The following is a 20,037-nucleotide window of genomic DNA, read 5'->3' on the forward strand; positions in this document are numbered from 1 at the left end:
CTCGGATGTGTCCAAGTCAGGAGAGATTATCTGGATTCAGATGGCATTGTATAAATCGTACAAGAAGAGTGTCAGTCGGTCGCTCATAAGGATTACCCTAAAGTGCCTAAGAGGCGAAAATTGTTTTTGTTTGGTTTTCAAATTTGCACTTTGAAATATATGAATCCGAAGTTTTAGAGTGCTGGGGCAAAACTTGCGGATTCTACGAACGCTTAAAGTTGGGCTATTTTGCTCTCAAAAATGGTCAGAGGACTGGGTCTGATTTTAACAGCTAAGATTTCCTTCATATTTCACAACCTTTTCAACTTGTGGTCAATTACCAAGGAATTCTGATTTCAAAGATATACCCTCATGTCAGAAAACACAACCTGTCGCGAGCAAGTCCTTAAGTCCTTATGTCATTGCTATATTCTTATTAACGGTATCAATTCTCGTACAACTAACACCGACTATTAAAAGCTAACCAGAAAATAAGTTGATTTTTTTGTGCCAAACACGATTGATGGAAAAATCCACCTGACCAGATTTTTAAATAACGATAATGGTTTATTACAATGTTTTGTCCAAAATTTCACCTCCGAAGACAAGATCCAAGCAAACTTCGCCCATTTTGCGGCCAAGGCTTGGTAAACGATATGATCAATTTGAAACAGACAGCAGATTTTTGTTTCGACGCTTTCTTTGTAGTCTTATTTTGCTTCAAGGTCAAAATAAGAAAGAAATAAGAAGCAGACGAAAACTGGGGCGAAATTGTTTACGAAAAACCTTGCTTGAATTACCATCTTGGATAAAACTGCACGAGAAATAGTGACTGGCATGATTCAGATCAGCTGAAAAGCCTGCCTATCTCCGAAATTCGTTTATTTTGTTGCTTGACTAAATAAAAGGATCAATCTACTGAACTACACTTTGTTAAAACAATAGAGAAATTCAGTCGCCCATTATGTTTCAAATAAATTTATCATCCGAAATATCATTTTAAAGTTCTTACCTTTAACTTATGTCCTTTCTTTTTCCAGCTTCTATTGCATTCCATTCTTTCGTTTCTCGTCCTCAGTGATTTGATGTTTTTTTTTTTTTTTCTGGAATTAAAAAATAAATTAATTAATTAATTAATTAACTTAAAGATTATACAGCAAATGCTATGCTATCGGGGGTGTATACCGGCCAAAATTGGTGGAGATCTATTTACATGTATGATAGTGTTGCCAAATTATTTATTCAGAAGCTTTTCCAGACTACTAATAAGAGATAATTTGTTTGGCCTGCTCTAGCCTTTGAAAATCGTTATTATTATTATTAAAATTATTATTATTATTATTATTATTATTATTATTATTATTATTATTATTATTATTACTAAAATCTTTCTTTATTATAATATTCCAAGCAAAATTGATATTTACAAGTTAAAAGTAGAAAAAAAGAGCTATTATTATTATTATTACTATTATTATTATTATTATTATTATTATTATTGTTATTATTATTATTATTATTATTATTATTATTATTATTATTATTATTGGTTACTATGTTATTGGTTATTATTGATTACTTTTCGTTTAATTTTGTGAGCTTTCCTGGTGTTATGGGAAAATTCATAAATCCAAGATGGCGGATCCAGGATGGCCGCCATTTGCGCATCATGACCAAATTACCACGCCAAATGACGTCATCAGTTCGTGTTGCGGACCACATAGGAGACATCTTTGTACTAACTATAATAATAATAATAATAATGATCGTTTATTCAACCTTTTTGCAGCATAAACTGAATTACAAGGCGGGTCATTAATGATACAAATATTTCAACACATAAATATAACTGTTAATGCTAAGACATATCACATTTCGCTATTTTAAACGAGATTCTGGTATTTGACGGTGCAAAAATTTCCAAATCTGTTTGTTCTCGCGGAGGCAGCAACAAAAAAAAGAGATTCTTCTGTTCTAAGGGCATACGGTCTTGTGTTCACAACTCTCGGCACTACGCTTCGTAGCATGTCGGAAGAAGAGTAACTTCGCTTGAGAAATGTTACACACGCATCCTCCCTCCTCTGGCACAGCAAAACTAAGCCGGACTTCTTACGCGCGTCCTCATAGCACAGAGAAGGAAAAATAATTTTTAGGGCCCTCTTTTGTATTGACTCAATTTGATCACTTAAGTATTGCGCGAGGCCAGCCCAAGCGGGACTCGCATACTCTTAAACAGACCTGATGATACTACAATAGACAAAAACAAGCTGCCTATCAGTTAGTCCGCACTTCTTAAGGGCGCGTATTGCATATAGCCGCTTACTCCCTTTCTTTACAATATCATTGACATGCTCGTTCCATGTTAAGTTAGTCTCACTGTCAGCTTTTATACTTGCGAAGTCACAGGGTCATGGAGGGGTAAGGGGGGGGGGGGGGGGGGGGGAGTCCATCCTCTCCCCAGCACCAGAAGACAAAAAAAAAACAACTCGGTCTAGTAGAGTTAAGTCCTTGTATCATTGCTACATTCTATATTCACAATTTTCGTACAGCTGGTCTATCGACTCTTGAAAGCTTACCTGACAATGACCTTTGATTTTTTTTCCGCCAAAATTGACTTGTGGAAAAATCCACGTTACCTTGATTTCTGCAGGTTTAGACAGTGAGATTTTAAATAACACTGCTGGTTTGTTACAATGTTTTGCCCAAACAAAAATTCAAGCCAATTGCAAAGACAAGATCGAAACAAACTTTGCTCCATTTGCTGCCGAGGCTAGTTTAACCGATATGATCAATTTGACAGACAATATTCTTGTTTCGACACGTTCACTATGGTCATTATTTTTCTTCAAAATTAAAATAAAAGAAAATAGAAGAAGACGGAAACTGGTGCGAACTTGTTTGGAAAATCCCTTAAAAGAAGAATTAGCTTGAATTACAATCTTGAAAACAAACTGCACGGAAGAGAGAAAGAAATTCAGTCACCCATTATTTTTTTAAATAAATTTACCATCCGATACATCATTTTAAAGCTCTTACCTTTGAAGCAGGTCCGTTCTTTATCCGGATTCCAGCTGGCTTCTCTTGCATTCCATCCTTTCGTTTCCTGTTCCGTTCTCAGTAATTTGCCGAATGACTTTTTCCTGGAATTAAAAAAAGATACATAAGTAAATAAATAAATTTAAAGATTTTACAAAAAGTTCTATGCTATTGGGGGTGTAAAGCGGCCAAAATATCAATCTTAACTAAGCGTTAAACTGTGAAGTTGGAATTAAGATCAGCATTGATATGAATCTGTAACGGATATTATCACTGCAAAGACCTTGGGACCAGTGAAAATGCTACTGTGTTCAGAACACAAACGAGCGAGAAATAACATCAAAGTCTAATAATATGACTACTTGAATTCAACATGCTGGTCAGAAGAATGAATGGACTGCTTACAAAAGAAAGAAAAATCTTGGATTTCAAAGAAATTCTCCCAAGTAGTGCTAGAAGGAAGACGAGGTCAATAGTGCGGAGAATGTGCATGTTGAGATCGGACCTTAAAGTGAATCACCGAGGATTTATTGCACGGCAGTAAAGTTTTTACCTTTGTAGTAACTCCAGCTTGCTCTCTCGGTTTCCGTCTTCTCGTTGTCACGGGAAATTTACTGAATTAGAGTTTCTGAGAATGCAAATTATCATGTCAGTTATTGTGCAGGACAAGCCTAATTTATTCGCCATACGAGTCAAAATGGCAAGTTTTTACTATAAACGCATTTATTCGGTGAAGGACAACAAAATTTAAAGAACTCGGAACAGTCTGTATGTTCTTTAAACTTTTCAAGTAATATTAACAGTACTAGTAAGAAGAAAGCCAAGTTTTAATCCATTCTTAGCAAAGTCGAAGAGTTTCAATCGACGCTTACAACGAGCAGTGAGCCAATGCACGTGCTAAGTCAGCAACATGTATTCCAGTTTTGCTTGTAGCGCCCGGCCACACAAATTTCGAGTAATTTGCAACATAGGGCTTACCTTTAGCTTGTTCTTTTTTCTATGCCTTTAACCTTCGCATTTCATCATTTTTCGTCGTTAAAGTGGGCCGTCAAACCGCTCCTTTCAACGGATTTATTTCAAGTCCGCGCAGCACGTGTAAAGTTTGTTATGAATATGGATATAGGAACTGAAACCAAACCGCTCCTGACAATGGCATTTGCTCAAACCTGAAAAATAAAAACATACTGGGCGTGTTGGCTAAGTGTGTATGCAAAATAGGAAAATAGTTTTTTAGACATCAAAGAATGAACACGTTTTGATTGATGTCAGAGTTGTAGTGAAAATTGGCTTTTAAGATTAGCTTTTGCCTTTTCTATATGCGTTTTATCCTAATTTTGTAAACTTGCGTTTTTCAAATATTTTTTGCCAAACAATTCAATAAAGTTATTATTGTTATTATTAGAGTAAAAAAAAAAAACTAAAATCAGAGTATCCCTTCCACATGTATCTGTTTCCTATTTTTAAAGCCGATGAAATTGGAATTATAGAGACCTGCGACAAGTGCAATGCGAAAATTGCGAAAGCTACAGAAAAAAATCGTAAATTGGAATTTTCAATAGTTTTTGTAGAATATTGCAGTTCTTGTCCATCGGGCGCCCCTTTCAAAATTCAGGGCAAGATGTTATGAAGGGGTGAACGACAACTTAAAAGTAAGGAAACTTACAAAAATTCGCAAAGACTGCGTCAGATAGGGGTCAACGAGAATAGCGAAGATGACAATATTTATAGAAATAACAAAAATTAGGAGAAATCGTAAAATTTCGTCGTAATTTCGTTTATTGAAGCCCAAATATAAGTAGGAAAATGGTTGGATATTAACAAAGGTTTTATTCACACACTCAAGAGATCGACTGGAAAGATTATGACTATAAGCCACTTACTTTGTTTATTCTCTTTCGCTTCATTTACCGGCGGGGGAACAGAATGGCCAACACACAACCACTGTGGTAAAAGAGAAAGAAGAAAAATGCTAATGAAACAAAGAAAAACCACAGGTTAGGTAATGGTGAAGGTGGCCCAGACGGCCCAACGGATGGAGCTTTTCTTGGTTCCATGTATTTGCCTGGATGGGGAGGGACTATGTTAAGCTGATGGTTTATTTGTCAAAGGAAATAGAGCTGTAAAACAACAATCAAGGGACCAGTCGGGGCCGTTACTCCTAAAAGTATTTTTCAAATCAATTAATTTCTATTTATAATTGATAGCCTTTTGTGCAACCTAACCCAATGTAAATCTAGCTCGACTTTTTTCATGGCCACATAATAATTTGCGATTGCGACGTAATATAATGAACAAGGCTGTTCTCTCTTTGACTTTGAGTATCTCGCGATGGCATATATAACTTGCGATCGCAACTTATAACTTTCGATCGCGACTTATAACTCCTATCAAGCTAGAGAGCTCCTATTCCGGAATACGGTCAATCGAACGCAAGCTTTAAAGGACCAGGATACCCCCTTCAATCAGAATTTAGATAAGCTGAAATGGAAGGTTGACCAGGGGTATCACTCAAGACTTAAGACCCAAGAAAACAAATTCAGTGAAACTCGATGTTAGATAATGCGACTAGAAACTCAATAATCAACTGCAATTGCAAGCTCATGCCTGATCGGAAGCCATTATTTTCAACAACAACAACAATAGCAACAAGTCAAATTTATTTACCTTCAGATATGTTTGCAGACCAACTTTTGTCCGCAAAAAGTGGCGCTGGCGAATGATGTCTCCATTTCAATTCAGGTCTAACATTCTCATGAAAACCCTGATAATACGAGGATAAATATCACGTGTCAACTAATGGATTAAGGCACCGAGAGTTTTAGAACTGAAAATGAAATTCCTCGGAAAAGATTGAAATTGTAGCCAGGAATATTCATAATAAAAAGTCTAAGGCCGCTTACCATTAGTCAGAACTGGCCGGTCAGACTAGCATTTGCATAGAGAATTCCACTTTTAATCAGCACTGTCCAGCTAGATCAGTTTATTTCTGCAGAGTATGCATAGCAGTGATAGGTTTTGAGCGAAAACTCTCGAAAGAAGCCTATTACATTTTTAAAATGACAGGTTCGACTTGCCAGTTCGGAGTTTTGGTGAGCGCTTTAAGACTAAATGGTTTGACAATGGGTAAAAGTTGTTAAAAAGAACATTTGAAGTAATTAGGCGTTTTGATAGGAAATATTCCAGCCTCATATGTTTGCTGGAATAATTTTGTACGCTGGTGTTAAAAATATGTCGACCGAAATTATGAAAAATTATCTCATGGTAGAATAACCGGTTATAAATATGGACTAATGGACTTGAGTAGTAGCGGTCATTCATAGAAAGGGGAATTTTTAGTGATAAATTACCTGTGGTAGAATGACCTTTTCCCCGAAATTTCATCTCCAAACTTGCCATATCATTGTTATGAAAACAGAAGTCTTTATATTCTCACTGTATCGTCATCAGGTCAATTTCGGTAGTCTGTTTGAATTCATAAGCATCAGTAGGATATATCGATAAACTGCCAGAAGTGCTCAGAACCTTGCATTTTGAAGCCAAAAAACTTGCTTCGCGTAGCAAGCTATGTGCGTGAAGGTGACAAGTGAATGAAACACAATTTCACATTTGCAATTCAAATTTGGCGATTATGAATGCTGATTACGCAAAAGTGATGCCGTTTAGTTGACGATTTGGGACGTTTGGAAAAAAAAAAATAAAAAATGAAGAACTATTTAAAAACCAAAGAGAAAAAAAGGAATTTGTTGGTCTTTTTACACATGACGATTAGATAAGAAAACAACAAACAAAAAGGTACACGCAAACACCCAAACACAAAAAGGAAAAGAAGAAAGAAAGAAACATTACGATCATAATGATCTCTGAAACTTGTACCTGCTGATTGTTAACGCACGAGTTAGGAAACCGGTTTTCAACTTTACAAATAACCAACTGAAGGAATACTTAACAATTATCCCGCGGAATCGCGCGGAACATTGCCTGATACTTAGCCGACGATGCGGTAGGCCGAGTTAGCTAGAATCAAGGGAGATTGAGCAGGAAATTGTTTCATTATTCATCACACTGATAACAAAGCACGGTTTGATTAAATTGCAGAAAAGCTGGAGACGATCTTTATTCTGCCATTTTTCTCCCCGACACACGAAATAGGCCTTATCACGGTTTTCGACGCCATTTTGACGAGTAGGCAAAGAGGCTTGAAATAACAGTGTTTGTATGGAAATCCGATGTCAAATAACTTTCATAAAACATCGCTTCTGAAAAATTCATGAATTGGAAACTTTTGGCACTAGGAAAACGATTTTAAGAAAAAACAATTGGGGGGATGTAGCTGTGCCAGAAAGCGTCCAGTCGTGTTTTGAATTTTCCATACATTTGTCTGTGAAAAATACAGGGAAATTATGGAAAGTTCAAAACACAACTGGACGCTTTCTGGCACTGCTACATCCCTCCGATTTTTTTCTTAAAATCCTTTTCCTAATGCCAAAAGTTTCCAATTCATGAATTTTTCAGAGGCGATGTTTTATGAAAATTATTTGGCATCGGATTTCCACACAAACACTGTTATTTCAAGCCTCTTTGCCTACCGCCGAAAACCGTGATAAGGCCTATTGCGTCAGTATATCGCAGGATATCTCTTGACTACGGACCGCGAATATTCGGTACACCATGACCATATTTGGGCACGGTATATTGGTACTCGCTTCAAGCATTATTCGAACAGTTTCTGATAGTTTCTTTGTCATAAAAATTCTTATTTAGACGTTCTGGTGCGTTAAATCACTACATATCCTTATTCGGTTTTGTTAAATTTTCCAGTGGGGCGCATCGCCCTGAAGGCAGCGTCAAAATGCAGCACAACTCGCAAAAATCTACGATGCTTCATACCAAAAGGTCCAAAAAGCTAATGCCGCTCGAGATTTCACCGCGAAGGTTAATATTGCATCCGATTATTTATTCTTACATTTCCTTTATAAATGCTTAAGTAACACAGGATAGGTGGTTATTGTGCAGCATCTAAGCGGGCTAACGCACTCGCTTTATCCGTTATTGTCAAGTGCGCATATTAACCCTAAAAGCTGCAAAGGTGCACATTCCAACACTATCTTGGCCATCGCGGTAAAAATAAATCCCGAATGATAATATTAAAGTAGAGTGCCTCCTTCTGCCACTGCACATAAGTTTTGCACATATCCGGATGGTCCAAAACAAAGATATTTTTGCACAGTTTATGACCATGCAGGAAAAGCAGATTTTAGCAAGAGTTGTTGGAATCTATAAAAAAATAGGGGTAACCACTTATTTTTCAGAGATATTTGAGCTTCAACTTAGGGAAAAATACCAAACAGCTTTCCTGCTTAATTGTTGCTGAAAAGCGAGTGGTTACCTCATTTTTTTTTATTTGGATTCCAACAGCCCATCCTGAGATCTACATTTCCCGCATAGTCATAAAATTTGTCAAAATACTTCTTTATTAGAAGGCAACGTACTTAATTTAACGGATAACGTTCACAGAACAAGCGTAATTAAAACGCACGTCATTGTCCCGCATACGGGGACAAAGTTTCGGTCGGGATTGTTGACATTGGTAAACGTCACCATCCCATGTGCGTCCGCGCCATTGTATCTGAAACCTTTTGCTGAGCGATTTGTTTCTTGTACTACCAAAGTCTTGAATGCTTTATGTTTTGATATGTATGTACTCATATAGCCTCCATCGCAGACGTTCTTTTGGCTAGTCACGTAATCTCCCTCCCAAAGATTGCGTGACGAACCAAAATAGCGACTGCGAGTGAGGCTAGTACACATAGAGATCAACGACAATTCTTTTAAAAAAAAGGTGTGTATGCACCATCGCTCTGGACGCTGATCATTTCCGTGCGTTCCCTTGGTTGCACTCACCGTTTGCTGCCAATGAATATTGCCTGGCACCATTTGGCATATTTTTGGCCTCACAAAGTGGCCGTTTATTATAAGCAAAAATGACAAAATGATAGTACAATAACTCTGAGTGAAGCTATTCATCGCAAATGCGAGAAGATACGCAAAATCCGAATGGACCGCGAGGACGGGGAATAAGGAATGTCCCTTAGATGGTATTCCCCCTTCCACCCAATACTAAGCAACAGTTATCTAAACCTTTTATAGGGTGATAAAAATGGTATCATCTTACTGGAAGACGCATAACAGCTTCACCGCTAAGGTGCTGAAAATTATTTATTCGCCAAATAAATCGACTTTACATTGTGCTAAATTGAAGTAAAAATATTGTACATTTTAAGCTTGGTAATCAAATGAGACAGATTCAATGTTCAACATCTCACGAACACGGGACAAAAAAAGTCTTGAGCTCCAAATGGGAATTTGACCCATGACTTTTCATATCATATTCCGGTCGGGTGCCATTTAAACCCATTGCTGACCAGAGTATAATTTCTCCGCAAAGTATTACTGATTGATCAAATAGTTACGTCATGAGAATAACAGAAACGATCACCACCAAAGATAAAATTTCTTGATTTTTAAAAAATTCTCCCAACCAGTACAAGAATAAATGTACGATGAACTTTGGGGAGAAAAAATACTTTGATATCGGGGCTTACGGCTGTTTACTTGATTCATGCCAAGTATCCTTCTCAGATCACCAAATCCAAAACTATCAAGTGCGGTGTTAAATAGAGAAAGAAAAAATTGGAAAAAAATAAAACGCCATACAATGCCTTGTATTTGAAAGCTGTTTTAGAATTATTGTTGCCTAACTATCTCTAAAAAAAAGCATGGCTATCCTGACTTTTATATTGCCATTAACCCTATGCTAAGATCTGCTATACCCGTCTAATCATAAACTGCACAATAATACCGCTGTATTGGAAGGCACGGACCTTAAACATGGTGTTTCTTTCAGGTATTATACAAAGTAACATAGATTACATCTAACTGACTAAACGACATGATTCACACAATGATCAACTTGCTTTATCCTCATCAAAACTATGTTGCATTAATTAATTGCTACTACTTCGGTTCAGAAAAAATTCTATCCAGAAATACCGCAACTCCGCAGTTGAGTATTGCGTATTACTGAAAAGCGTATTTCATGTCTATTATTCTTGCTTATGTGAGAATTAGGGCTAAGGGACACTTTGTAAAGAAGCATGCATCTCATTACTGGACATCTCGATATTACTCAAGAAGATTGAAAAAGAAAATAATGGAGAGAAAAACTCCAGCTTGTGATATTTCTTTAGGCGCACCTGCCCTGCGAAAAAATAAAGTAAGGAAGAAAGCTGTTTAAAGAGTTGACAAACGTAAAACCTGTGATGAAAACAATCTAGCTTCCATCGTGGAAAGACTATTTAACACTCAGGGGAGGCAAAATGCCAGGGCATTTCTTGATGTTCCTGGAATGAAAAACAGGCACTGTTGGATTCATTTGGCTTTCGATAATTTTAGGTGGTGGAAATTCATTGACTGGTAAAGGAAAGGGAAATACTTTGACATATTAATCCTTACTACTATACGTCTGAAGTATTCCAACAGTTGTATTATGGTTGTTTACAAAGCCTGGTTTACAAATGCGATACAAAACCAAGTGCTAGCGGAAGTAAACCTATACAATGCAATAAAAACTTTAATGACACTCCCTGAAATACAATCCCGAAATACTAACGCAAGCACAGAAGAAAAGTAAAAGTTTCATTTCTCTTGTGATCTGCTTGTAATTTGTCTCACCTGTGAACACAGGTAATACAAGCGCAATAAGTGAAGAGTACCTTTTCCGCCATCTTGGAAAACCACCCCAAATGCGCATGCGTGTGTGGTATCCCTTGTGCTTGCATTTGCGTTCCAATCGACTTAATGATTTTCTGAGATATGACTAAACGTATTGACTTACTTGCCACGTTTGACACTCAACAGAATGGTTGTGGAAATCGCAATTTTGTTATATTTTACGGGTAAGGGGTAGAGAATTAAATTTCATAATTGAGTTATATGTGTGTTGTTCAAAAGGAAAAGACACAGCTAAATTAATTAATATCGTAGAGCAAGCAAGCAAACAAACAATCAATTATACATGCTTATTCTTTATATGTAAAATGCATACTTATTACCAATAAACCCTATAGTGTCCATTCGGTGGAGCTATTCATACTTACCTTCGCGTTCATTTTTTTTTTTTTTTTTTTTGCGTGGAATTTCTATGGCGATTTATACTTACATTTGTAATATTTGTAATTTATTTCTGAACTTCACAGTACAACTTTCTACCGCTAAATGTACAGGAAAAATCGAAATGGCGCTACCTTTTTGCCTATTTCTAGGTACAAGACACCCTTTTCGGGCAAATTCTTCCGATGTAGGGCACTTTATGGAATTGACCCGCCCCTCGCGGTCGGATAGTAGAATTATAACATTCTACTTACTTTCCTTACCTATTTGCGATGGACGAATACCAAGAGGGCGACCAATACAATGATAGTCAAAGCAATCAAGGCAATGCCAACCGCCAATAGGGCAATGATAGTATGCTTAACTAAAAGAAACCAACACATTCATGTTATTCTCACTAACAACTGTGGTCATTTGTAAGGCTGAAGAATTGGGGGGGTGGGGGGGGGATGGGGTGACATTTATCTACCGGTAAGACACCTAGTAGACTAGTTTACTTTATTCTGACAAAAAAAGCCAGGGGGACGTCTTTTCAGGGAATGATCCACGAATTTTCGGGTGGGTTAATAGGGACACATAAAACCTACCTGGCTATAAGAATCAGAATACTTGCAGATATGTTGAAATAACAAGAGCTATTGATTCATTGCCTATTGCCAGAAACTAGTAAACAGGGCAGTTTCCTGGAAAGTACTTTTCTTCTTGTCACTTTCTTCGCTAGCTGTCTCCCCTTTCCCTACATCAGAAAGTCAATAAATACATAAATCAATCAACAAATAAACAAATAACGAAACAAACGCATTAAAGGACGGAAGATAGATGGATGGTTAGTTATACTACAAGGTAAAATAAATTGTATGTAATGCTCAGTTTGGGTCAATAAAAATCCTTCAAGATGGCACCAATAATGATGATTTCGATGTGATCGTAAAACTATCCAAAACCAGTATTTTATATTCTTTCCTTTTGGTAATGCCATAGAACTATCCATTCCGCAACATGAGAAACAAAAAAGTTGTAAAGTAAATACTAGCTTTAGGAGTTGCCCTTTGCTGATTGAATAGTAAAAGGTCTTTCGGGTACTAGTTATATGTCTCTCACAAGTACGAACCAGCAATATCACCTTCAAGAGTTGATCCAACTTCCCCTCTTACGGCATCAATGTTCCCAAGCTTTCCATCTGATTTAATTGCCTCTGACATCAGAGCATCCACGTCATGTTCTCCAACTGTTCGGTTGAATGTCAGCTCCATGTCTGCAATAACACTTCCTCGCCTATCAAAAAGATGAGACTCTTTAAATAAAAGTAAAACGATGATTACAAACGTAATGAATAATTTTAATAAGAACCTTCCCAGAACCCTTTGCACCTGAGAAATCGCAAATGTCAAATAACTTTGTAAATTTCAAGCCAAGGAGGATGCCACAGAACATAGGAATAACACTTGCTATCAATCATTTTAAATTAAGTGTCATGACGCCAACAGTCACGTGACCACAACCAAAAAGCGTTTAAATTCATTCTTAAAACGGAAATGTATCGAATTCGAAAATAATCACTCTAGTCAGAAAGATATTGGTGTGAAGTATATAGAAATGGCCATTAACGGTCTTGGGCTATGCAGAAAAGACAAAAAAACCCGAAAATCTGGAGGACTAAGTCGAGCGGCATACCTTCGCGAGTTTAAGGCGTTTTGCAACATTAATTTGCATATATGTAGATGTTTATTTGGAGTATCTTTTCATGGATGCTCGGAATTTTCCGAGGGTTAAGCTCAATGAAAGAGCGACTGGTAGTTCGCAGGTTGTAGATATTTTAGTAAAACCATTTTAAAGGGCCATTATTATTTTTTCATTTAAAAATTAGCAGGAGATCTGCTCATACAAATCTGTTGAATATCCCCCTTCAACTCCTTATCAACTAAAAAATACAAGCAAACTTGTTTATCAGCTTTGAATGTGTGCTCTTGCTAATGGTATCGACAGTTTCCTTCCATTCTAATTCCTAGAATAGACGTGATTTTTTTTCCGTTTGTGGTAGCCTGAAAACGAGTGAGGAAAGTTCACGAGAGTCTGGAGAGAGCCTTATAAATTTGGCGCCTTTCCAGAGGCTATTATTCGGCTACCGTACATACAGTGGTGGTCGCGTCATCTCACTTTCTTTGGATTTCTCGGAGAAAAGCGGTTAGCCTGCAGAACAGGTACTATTATTTTTTATTTTTTTTTTTTACTTTACTTTTTTTTTTATTTTCAGGCGAGCGGAGGCAAGCACGAAACGAGCGCGGAGCGCCTGTCCGCGCACCATTGTTCATGCTGTTCCTCCCCCAGACACACCCCGAAATCACCAACCAATCACAGCATTTGGTGTGCACGGCGAAAGCCGGTCCTACACAAACTCCCACGAAAACAAACCCCAACAGCTCAACAGCACGAAAACAATTGTTCTTAAAGCCAACAACAACTCTGCAGCCTTCAATAGATTTAAATTAGTAGAGGAAATAATGAAAAGTTATATGGCCTTCCCGGTTGACAAAAGTCACGTAAACAACATTGCTGGCGTCCTTTTGTTGAAAGTTGTTATTTAGGTCAAAAAGTAGTTCAGTTTAATGGTAAGGGTCAAAGGGATTTATATCATATGTTTTCCAGGTAATTTTGTTAACGGCAAAGCCATGTTTCAACTTGTAGAGAATGGTAGAGTGTTTTAATTGCTTTGCATGGCGCACTTCACATAAGGAGCATAACTCGACTCAGGAATGTGGGTCCCCGCTGCTTGTTTTTTTTTTTTTTTTTTTACCTAAATCTCAGCAGGAGTTGTAACAAGAACCACTCTAATATAGCAGAACAGAAACATTAAGCGAGAGGAAGGTGTTAATCTGGGGACGTTTGCTGGGCGGATTTTCGTCATGTAGTGTTAACGACGACATATGTTTTTGAAGACTTAAAATTAATTTTCGCGCGACATGTATACATTTCGTGTTCCTCCACTTTGCCAGCCTTCTCGGTCGCTATTGTCACTGTACAGTTTTTCGCAAGATCCTGGTTTCCGCTACGTTACGCTTCCCTCTGTTCGGTGTTGTTTTGTCTTACACCGGCTTCTCTCTTCCTCTCCGCCCTTCGTTGTTTCTGCTATTTCTAAGATTTTTAAAATAAAGTCGTCTATCTCTCTGCATCTACTGTGCACGACGCTTTCTCAAGTCGAAGAGAAGTAAGCTTCTCGATAAAATGCGATTTACAGCACTTCCTGCTACAATCGTGATTGGATAGAGGTCTAATAATCATTGGAATTCAGATGGAAAATAAGCGGTTTTAGACGTTATAATAATGGTTCGATCTGATTTCCCAGAGAATTAAAGCCAAAATTTTTCGAAACGAAATGATAGACAGGATAATCACAGGTACATCAAGCTCTATGAGAGATATAGACCGTGACCTTTTCTTAAGTGTTGTAATGTGAGCGCCACGGCATAACGGCGAAATTGCAAGGATTTGTTTGGGCAAAAACAATTCCTACATCAATTAAAAAATACCAAGTACTTTTCAATAAAAATGTCCCTACCTGAACTCCCTTGTCTGTTGTTATATCTCCTATGTGGTTTTTGAAGTGATTTAGCGCGATTCCATTGAGTTTTATTTCCATTGCTTTCCTCTCGCTAGAATTAAACATAATAATAGTAATAATAATAAAAATAATAATAATAATAATAATAATAATAGTAATAATAATAAATTAGATTTGTATAACACTAAAATTATCAAATATTCTAAAGTGCTTTACAATGTAAACATGTATAAAAAATAGAATATTTAAAAAAAAAATAAAAACATATATGATTAAGACGGATTAAGACGCTAATTTAAAAAAGTAAGTCTTCAACTTTGATTTAAAACAGTTAGAGTTAGACTTTGTCGTATTTCACAAGGGAGATTGTTCCAGAGAAAAGGTGCAATTAAGCCGCGATCCTTCCGTTCAGAAGGCGTAAATGAGCTAAGAGTAAAGCCATCTAAAACTTTCGTAACATTGGGAAATATATTCATGCCGTAAAGAGAGCAAAATTAGGCCGCTAAATTGGAGGGTAGGGTTCTATTTCTAAAATTTTTGGCTAAGCAAATCGGAAAGAGGCTTCTAGAGGAGTCGTATACAGGATCAAGTGTAAAGACTGTGATTCTGTTTACATTGGTCAGACATCACGCGCGCTGAAAACACGCGTGAAAGAACACACAAAGGCCATAGCAACATTGGATAAAAACTCTTTGTTAGCCAAACACCATGTGTTTCACGGTCACCAAATAGATTTGGAGAATGTTGAAATCATTGACAGGTCATTGACGTGGCGACAAAGACTGATTCTTGAAGCTTGGCATTCCGTGCGCGATCGAAACTCTTTAAATGAACATAAAGCGCTAACAAACGTATACAATAACATTAAGAGTTTTTAGTCTTTACAATACTCTAGAGACCACTGTTACACTTTGAAATTCCGTCGAGGTGTGATTTATTTATTTATCGCCCATTGTGTACATATTCCTAACAGGACGCCGTTAGATATTTGCATTTTTACCTTTGCTGAAGAAGGCAACAGTAGTGGCCGAAACGTCCAGTATATATATTTTTTTAGCCAGTGCCAACTTTTTAATTCTTTTTAACATGCCTGGCTACACACCCAACATTTTTAAACTCTGTTAGTGTACTCAGAATCCCTCTAAAAGACCTGGGAGGGAGTTTGGAGAAGATTACGAAGATGACGTCTGAAACACCTTTCCAGTTGAATATTCTCGTTTGCCCGGTCCAGATAATTAAGTTAGCGTCAGATCCATAAGACTTGTTCTGGGATCAGGTAAATACCGAAACTGTTGAACAATTGGAGTCAAGTCTTATTCCAATTGTGAGGGGTTTTGTCTTAACCAAATCATTTTGGTTTATTTTAGTGTCGAAGTATAATACTTCGACGTTTGGTGCACGTATCTTGTTAACAACACAGGATTTCTACATCCACTCCACTCTGCCGCTTTAACTTCTGTGCTTCTTGAGAGTCCACAGAACGTCTCGTCGCCGGTCGGCCACGACGTCTCCTTGCCGATCCATCGACAAAAATGTCGTTTTAGGATGCTAAAACACTTTTAACCTTACAAAAATCGAACTTATATTTACAACAGGAAACAAAGATTATAAAAAAAGAAGAACGAAGAGCGGATGATCCAAATTCGGGCGCGATTTCAACAGATTGTTCCACCACAAGCTCGCATCGAATTTAGTGTCGACCCCTACAATTTTTGAGCCGGTCTGCTCGCGCATGCGCTTGACCGTGAACATCGGCCTTTAAAATAAAGTAACCAATAGGCCATTTTACAGTTGTGTACTTAGTGACCTGGCCTTAGATTGGAAGCGAGGCTGGAGGTGACCTTGTTTTGATACAAACCTCAATGCTTTTCATATGTAAATGAAAACTAGTTAGCATAAGAACAGCATGATCTACATATGAAAAGCAGTGAGGTTTGTATCAAGACAAGGTCACCCCCAGCCTCACTTCCAATTCAAGGCCAGGTCACTAAGCACACAACTGTAAAATGGGCTATACGAGAAGCTAATCATTTCTAACGCTTCCTTATTGTGCTTAATTGACATCTTTTCCGAATACCAAGAAGTAAACAAGGTGGTTAGCTCAGCTTGATCATTCTTTCTATTATTGTCTTGGTATTAATCTAATTATTTTATAATTAGTTATGTGCTTCTTTTATTTCTTTGGAGGTCAATGCGTGTTGATCACTAAGACTAAGTCTAGACTACACCAGATAGCTCTTGTGCCGGCACCAAAACCGTAACGGATAGGAATTTCGTTCACACACAAAACGACGATTTCGGATCGATTTTTGTGCTGGAACGATGCGGCGCTGCCTCGGTATTGAAAGTGAATCGTCACATATCTGAAAGGTTTTCGTGGCACTTTATTAAGTAGTGTCAACAGAGAATTGAGCTGAAACGGGAGTCAACAACGATGTGCGAGGATTGGATTCTAAGTGAAACCGACGCTTTCAGTTATCTCATTTTGTTTCTATTTTTTTTTTCTTTTTTAATCTTCCGACCTACGTGGCAAGTATATCTAAAGCTGTAATCATAATACCAGCAGTGATCAAATCTACTAGTAACCCGCGATCCGCCTTTCGCCGGCTTAACTGTTTTGATTCGAATTTCTTTTTGCAGTCTTGGCTGAAACGGGCGTGAAGCCGTAATTCAACTTTTTTAATTTTTAGAAAAACGGAAAAGCGTTGGAACTTTTGTATTTTCGTTTGAATTTAAGTTTAAATAGCTTATGCTGTTGTATTTTTCTTTAGTGTGTGTAACAGTGTAACCCTCGGTTAGCGTTAAGCGAAAATCAATAGAAACGTCGTCGCTTTTTAAACTTTTAAACCAAGATGGTTTTAAATTTTTTAAAGTTTTCAACATTATTGCAATTTTTTATAGTTAAATTGTTTAACAAATCTCTTCTTCTACGTATAATGAGTGTTATAATGTTAAACACTGGCGAAGCATTACATATTACATGAAAAATTGCAATGAAAACAAAGTGCAGTTAAGAAAGAAATGCAGTCGAACCTACCTGTAAAACAACCTCCTTCCAAAACACCAAAATTTTCCTAGTCAAATCGTTATGGTTGGAGACTCTCGCTAGCGACGTTGGGCTGAAAATTTGAAATTGTATATCTTTTTTTACTCTCCAAGAAGCCAAAACTCGACACACGAAAGGCTCTATTTGCATAATATGAAACTGCACAACCTATTGTGTGTGACTACTTCAAAAATATATAAATGCACTTGTACACGTAAACCACAACAAAAGTGTCGCCTGCGGTCTCCGTATAGAGTGCAGAGTTGAAGGCTCGTAAGGACCGCCACTTTTTTTGGACATCATGAAAAATTTGCAAATGAAAAGGTTTAGCTCTTCAGCAGGTGTGCATTCTATCTCCCATTCTTCGTTTAGGCTTTGAAGGTACCTTCTCCACGCATTCAGGTCATAATCAGTTTTCTTCTCTGTGTTTGTCTGTCGTTTGCTCAAAATAAAACTTTGCATGTCAGTCATGGTGAAGCTTGGCAAGAATTATTCATTTTCGTTTTCTTTGTCTGCTTTATCTGGATGGTAAAACTCGCTCTCATGGTGGTAGCTCTCCTCAGAATCCGTTACGTTTAGCGAGAAACGTCAATAATACCACTGGAAACAACTTTAAAGACAAACTGCAACTTTGCTCAGTCCTTTTCTCATTACTAAGCGTCCTTGGTTACCGTGACAGTAGTCAAGAGGTAGGAAGATTCTGCCCGCTCCCGGAACCAATCAGACTGTGGGATTTTCAGGATGCCGGCAGCTCACGAACTGAGAACAAGTAAATTAAAATTATCATTATTTAATCAAAATGCAACTCTCGGTAAAACTATCACAGATTGAAGCAACAAAGTAAACGAACTATAAAGCAGTAATTTATACATTAGAAGAGGGATTATTTGTTACTGTTGTTTCTCGTTTGTTGATTGAAGTCCTTTTTATGCCTTTCTTTAATGAGTAAAATGATTTTATATTCTTTGTCTACTTTTTGTCATATTTTTGGTTCGTGATATGCCAGTGGGTACTGGCCAAGTCTGGATTACTTCGAAGCAATTTGTCACGAAAATTAAAACTAAATAGTTTCCTTAAGCGAAGTGTCTCTTCTAACTTTCGAAACAGCATTTCGAAATACCATCACATTTATTCCATTAAGCATGAGCACATGCCACACATTGACATCCAAAAGCTGGTAGTATGAAGGATGTTTGTCCCATGAACCTAGTTTAATGGCCTTAGCTCCCAGGAGTCTCCTGTTAATCGATAATTGTTTTACGTGACACTTCACGTAAGTGAAGATATAGCAATGTAACCGTAGGTGGTGGCGAGGTAAGCGGTTTGTCTTTAGCGCTGCCCTTGACACATTGTTTTTGTTGAAGGGTGGTGCCTTTTGAATTAGTTTATTCAGCATTTTTTTCAATGCAACAGAATATCCGACAGACAGGTCGAACGAGGGCGTTATCCACTAATTTCTTTCTAAAAACATGCGTGTAAGGTCTAAGCAACAACAATGCACAGATTCCTTAATGCAGACGAAATTGTTTCCGGACGTTGCACAGCGAAAAGAGATGTTTCAAAGACTTATCAGTTAGCATCTACGTGGACTTAGGCTATATTATCATGGTTCACTCTTCACGGAGCAATCGACAAAAGAAACCGAAAAAAAAAAAAAAAAAGAAAGCATCGTCGTTACTCTATTCGTGAAAGATTATTGAGAAATATCCTTTTGTTCTCTTTAATTCAATCGCCATTGCGCCACGCAAAGCAATTAAAGCACTCAACCAATTCACTTCAAGTTGAAACATGGCTTTGCCGTAACAAAAATACCTTGAAAACGTCATAGTCAGATATAAATCACTTTGACTCTTACCGTCAAACTCAACTAACTTAGTGATGTTTTCCTATGTGTTACAGCAGCAATATTCTGAAGCTCTTACAATATCTCTTTAACTAAGATTTCACCTGCAGGCAATCCGCCCAACTTTGTTTTATTCTTCTGCTCCACTGACTGAACATAAAGACCAGTTATTCCAATTATCAGACTATTTTCTACATATACTGAATAGATCACGATTTCTAACCATTAGAAGTCCAGATCTTTAGCTTGAGCTTGCTGCAAATACGACTGTCAAAAGGTGAGTCTAATAAATATTTCAGGCAAGTTAAGCAATATAACTTTTTTCACTGTTTTATTCTAGGAATACAATAACAACAACTCTATTTGTTTACCAATACATTAAACATTTGCTAAATTGATTTGGCG

The 20,037-nt window shown here is 37.3% G+C and overlaps 1 long non-coding RNA gene across 1 annotated transcript; it reads right to left on the reverse strand.

Moving 5' to 3' along the window:
• Positions 1–8,948: 8,948 nt before the first annotated feature.
• On the reverse strand, positions 8,949–12,481 carry LOC146450866 (uncharacterized). Its single transcript, XR_014860212.1, has 4 exons — positions 12,308–12,481; positions 11,879–11,920; positions 11,448–11,548; positions 8,949–10,273 (listed from the first exon to the last, which is right to left on the reverse strand). It is a non-coding gene; the product is annotated as an uncharacterized LOC146450866 (long non-coding RNA).
• Between the last annotated feature and the right edge of the window lie 7,556 nt (positions 12,482–20,037).

The sequence above is a fragment of the Pavona decussata genome, unplaced genomic scaffold (assembly GCF_977016875.1).
Source record: "Pavona decussata unplaced genomic scaffold, jaPavDecu1.1 SCAFFOLD_417, whole genome shotgun sequence".
NCBI classification, from domain to species: Eukaryota; Metazoa; Cnidaria; class Anthozoa; order Scleractinia; family Agariciidae; genus Pavona; species Pavona decussata.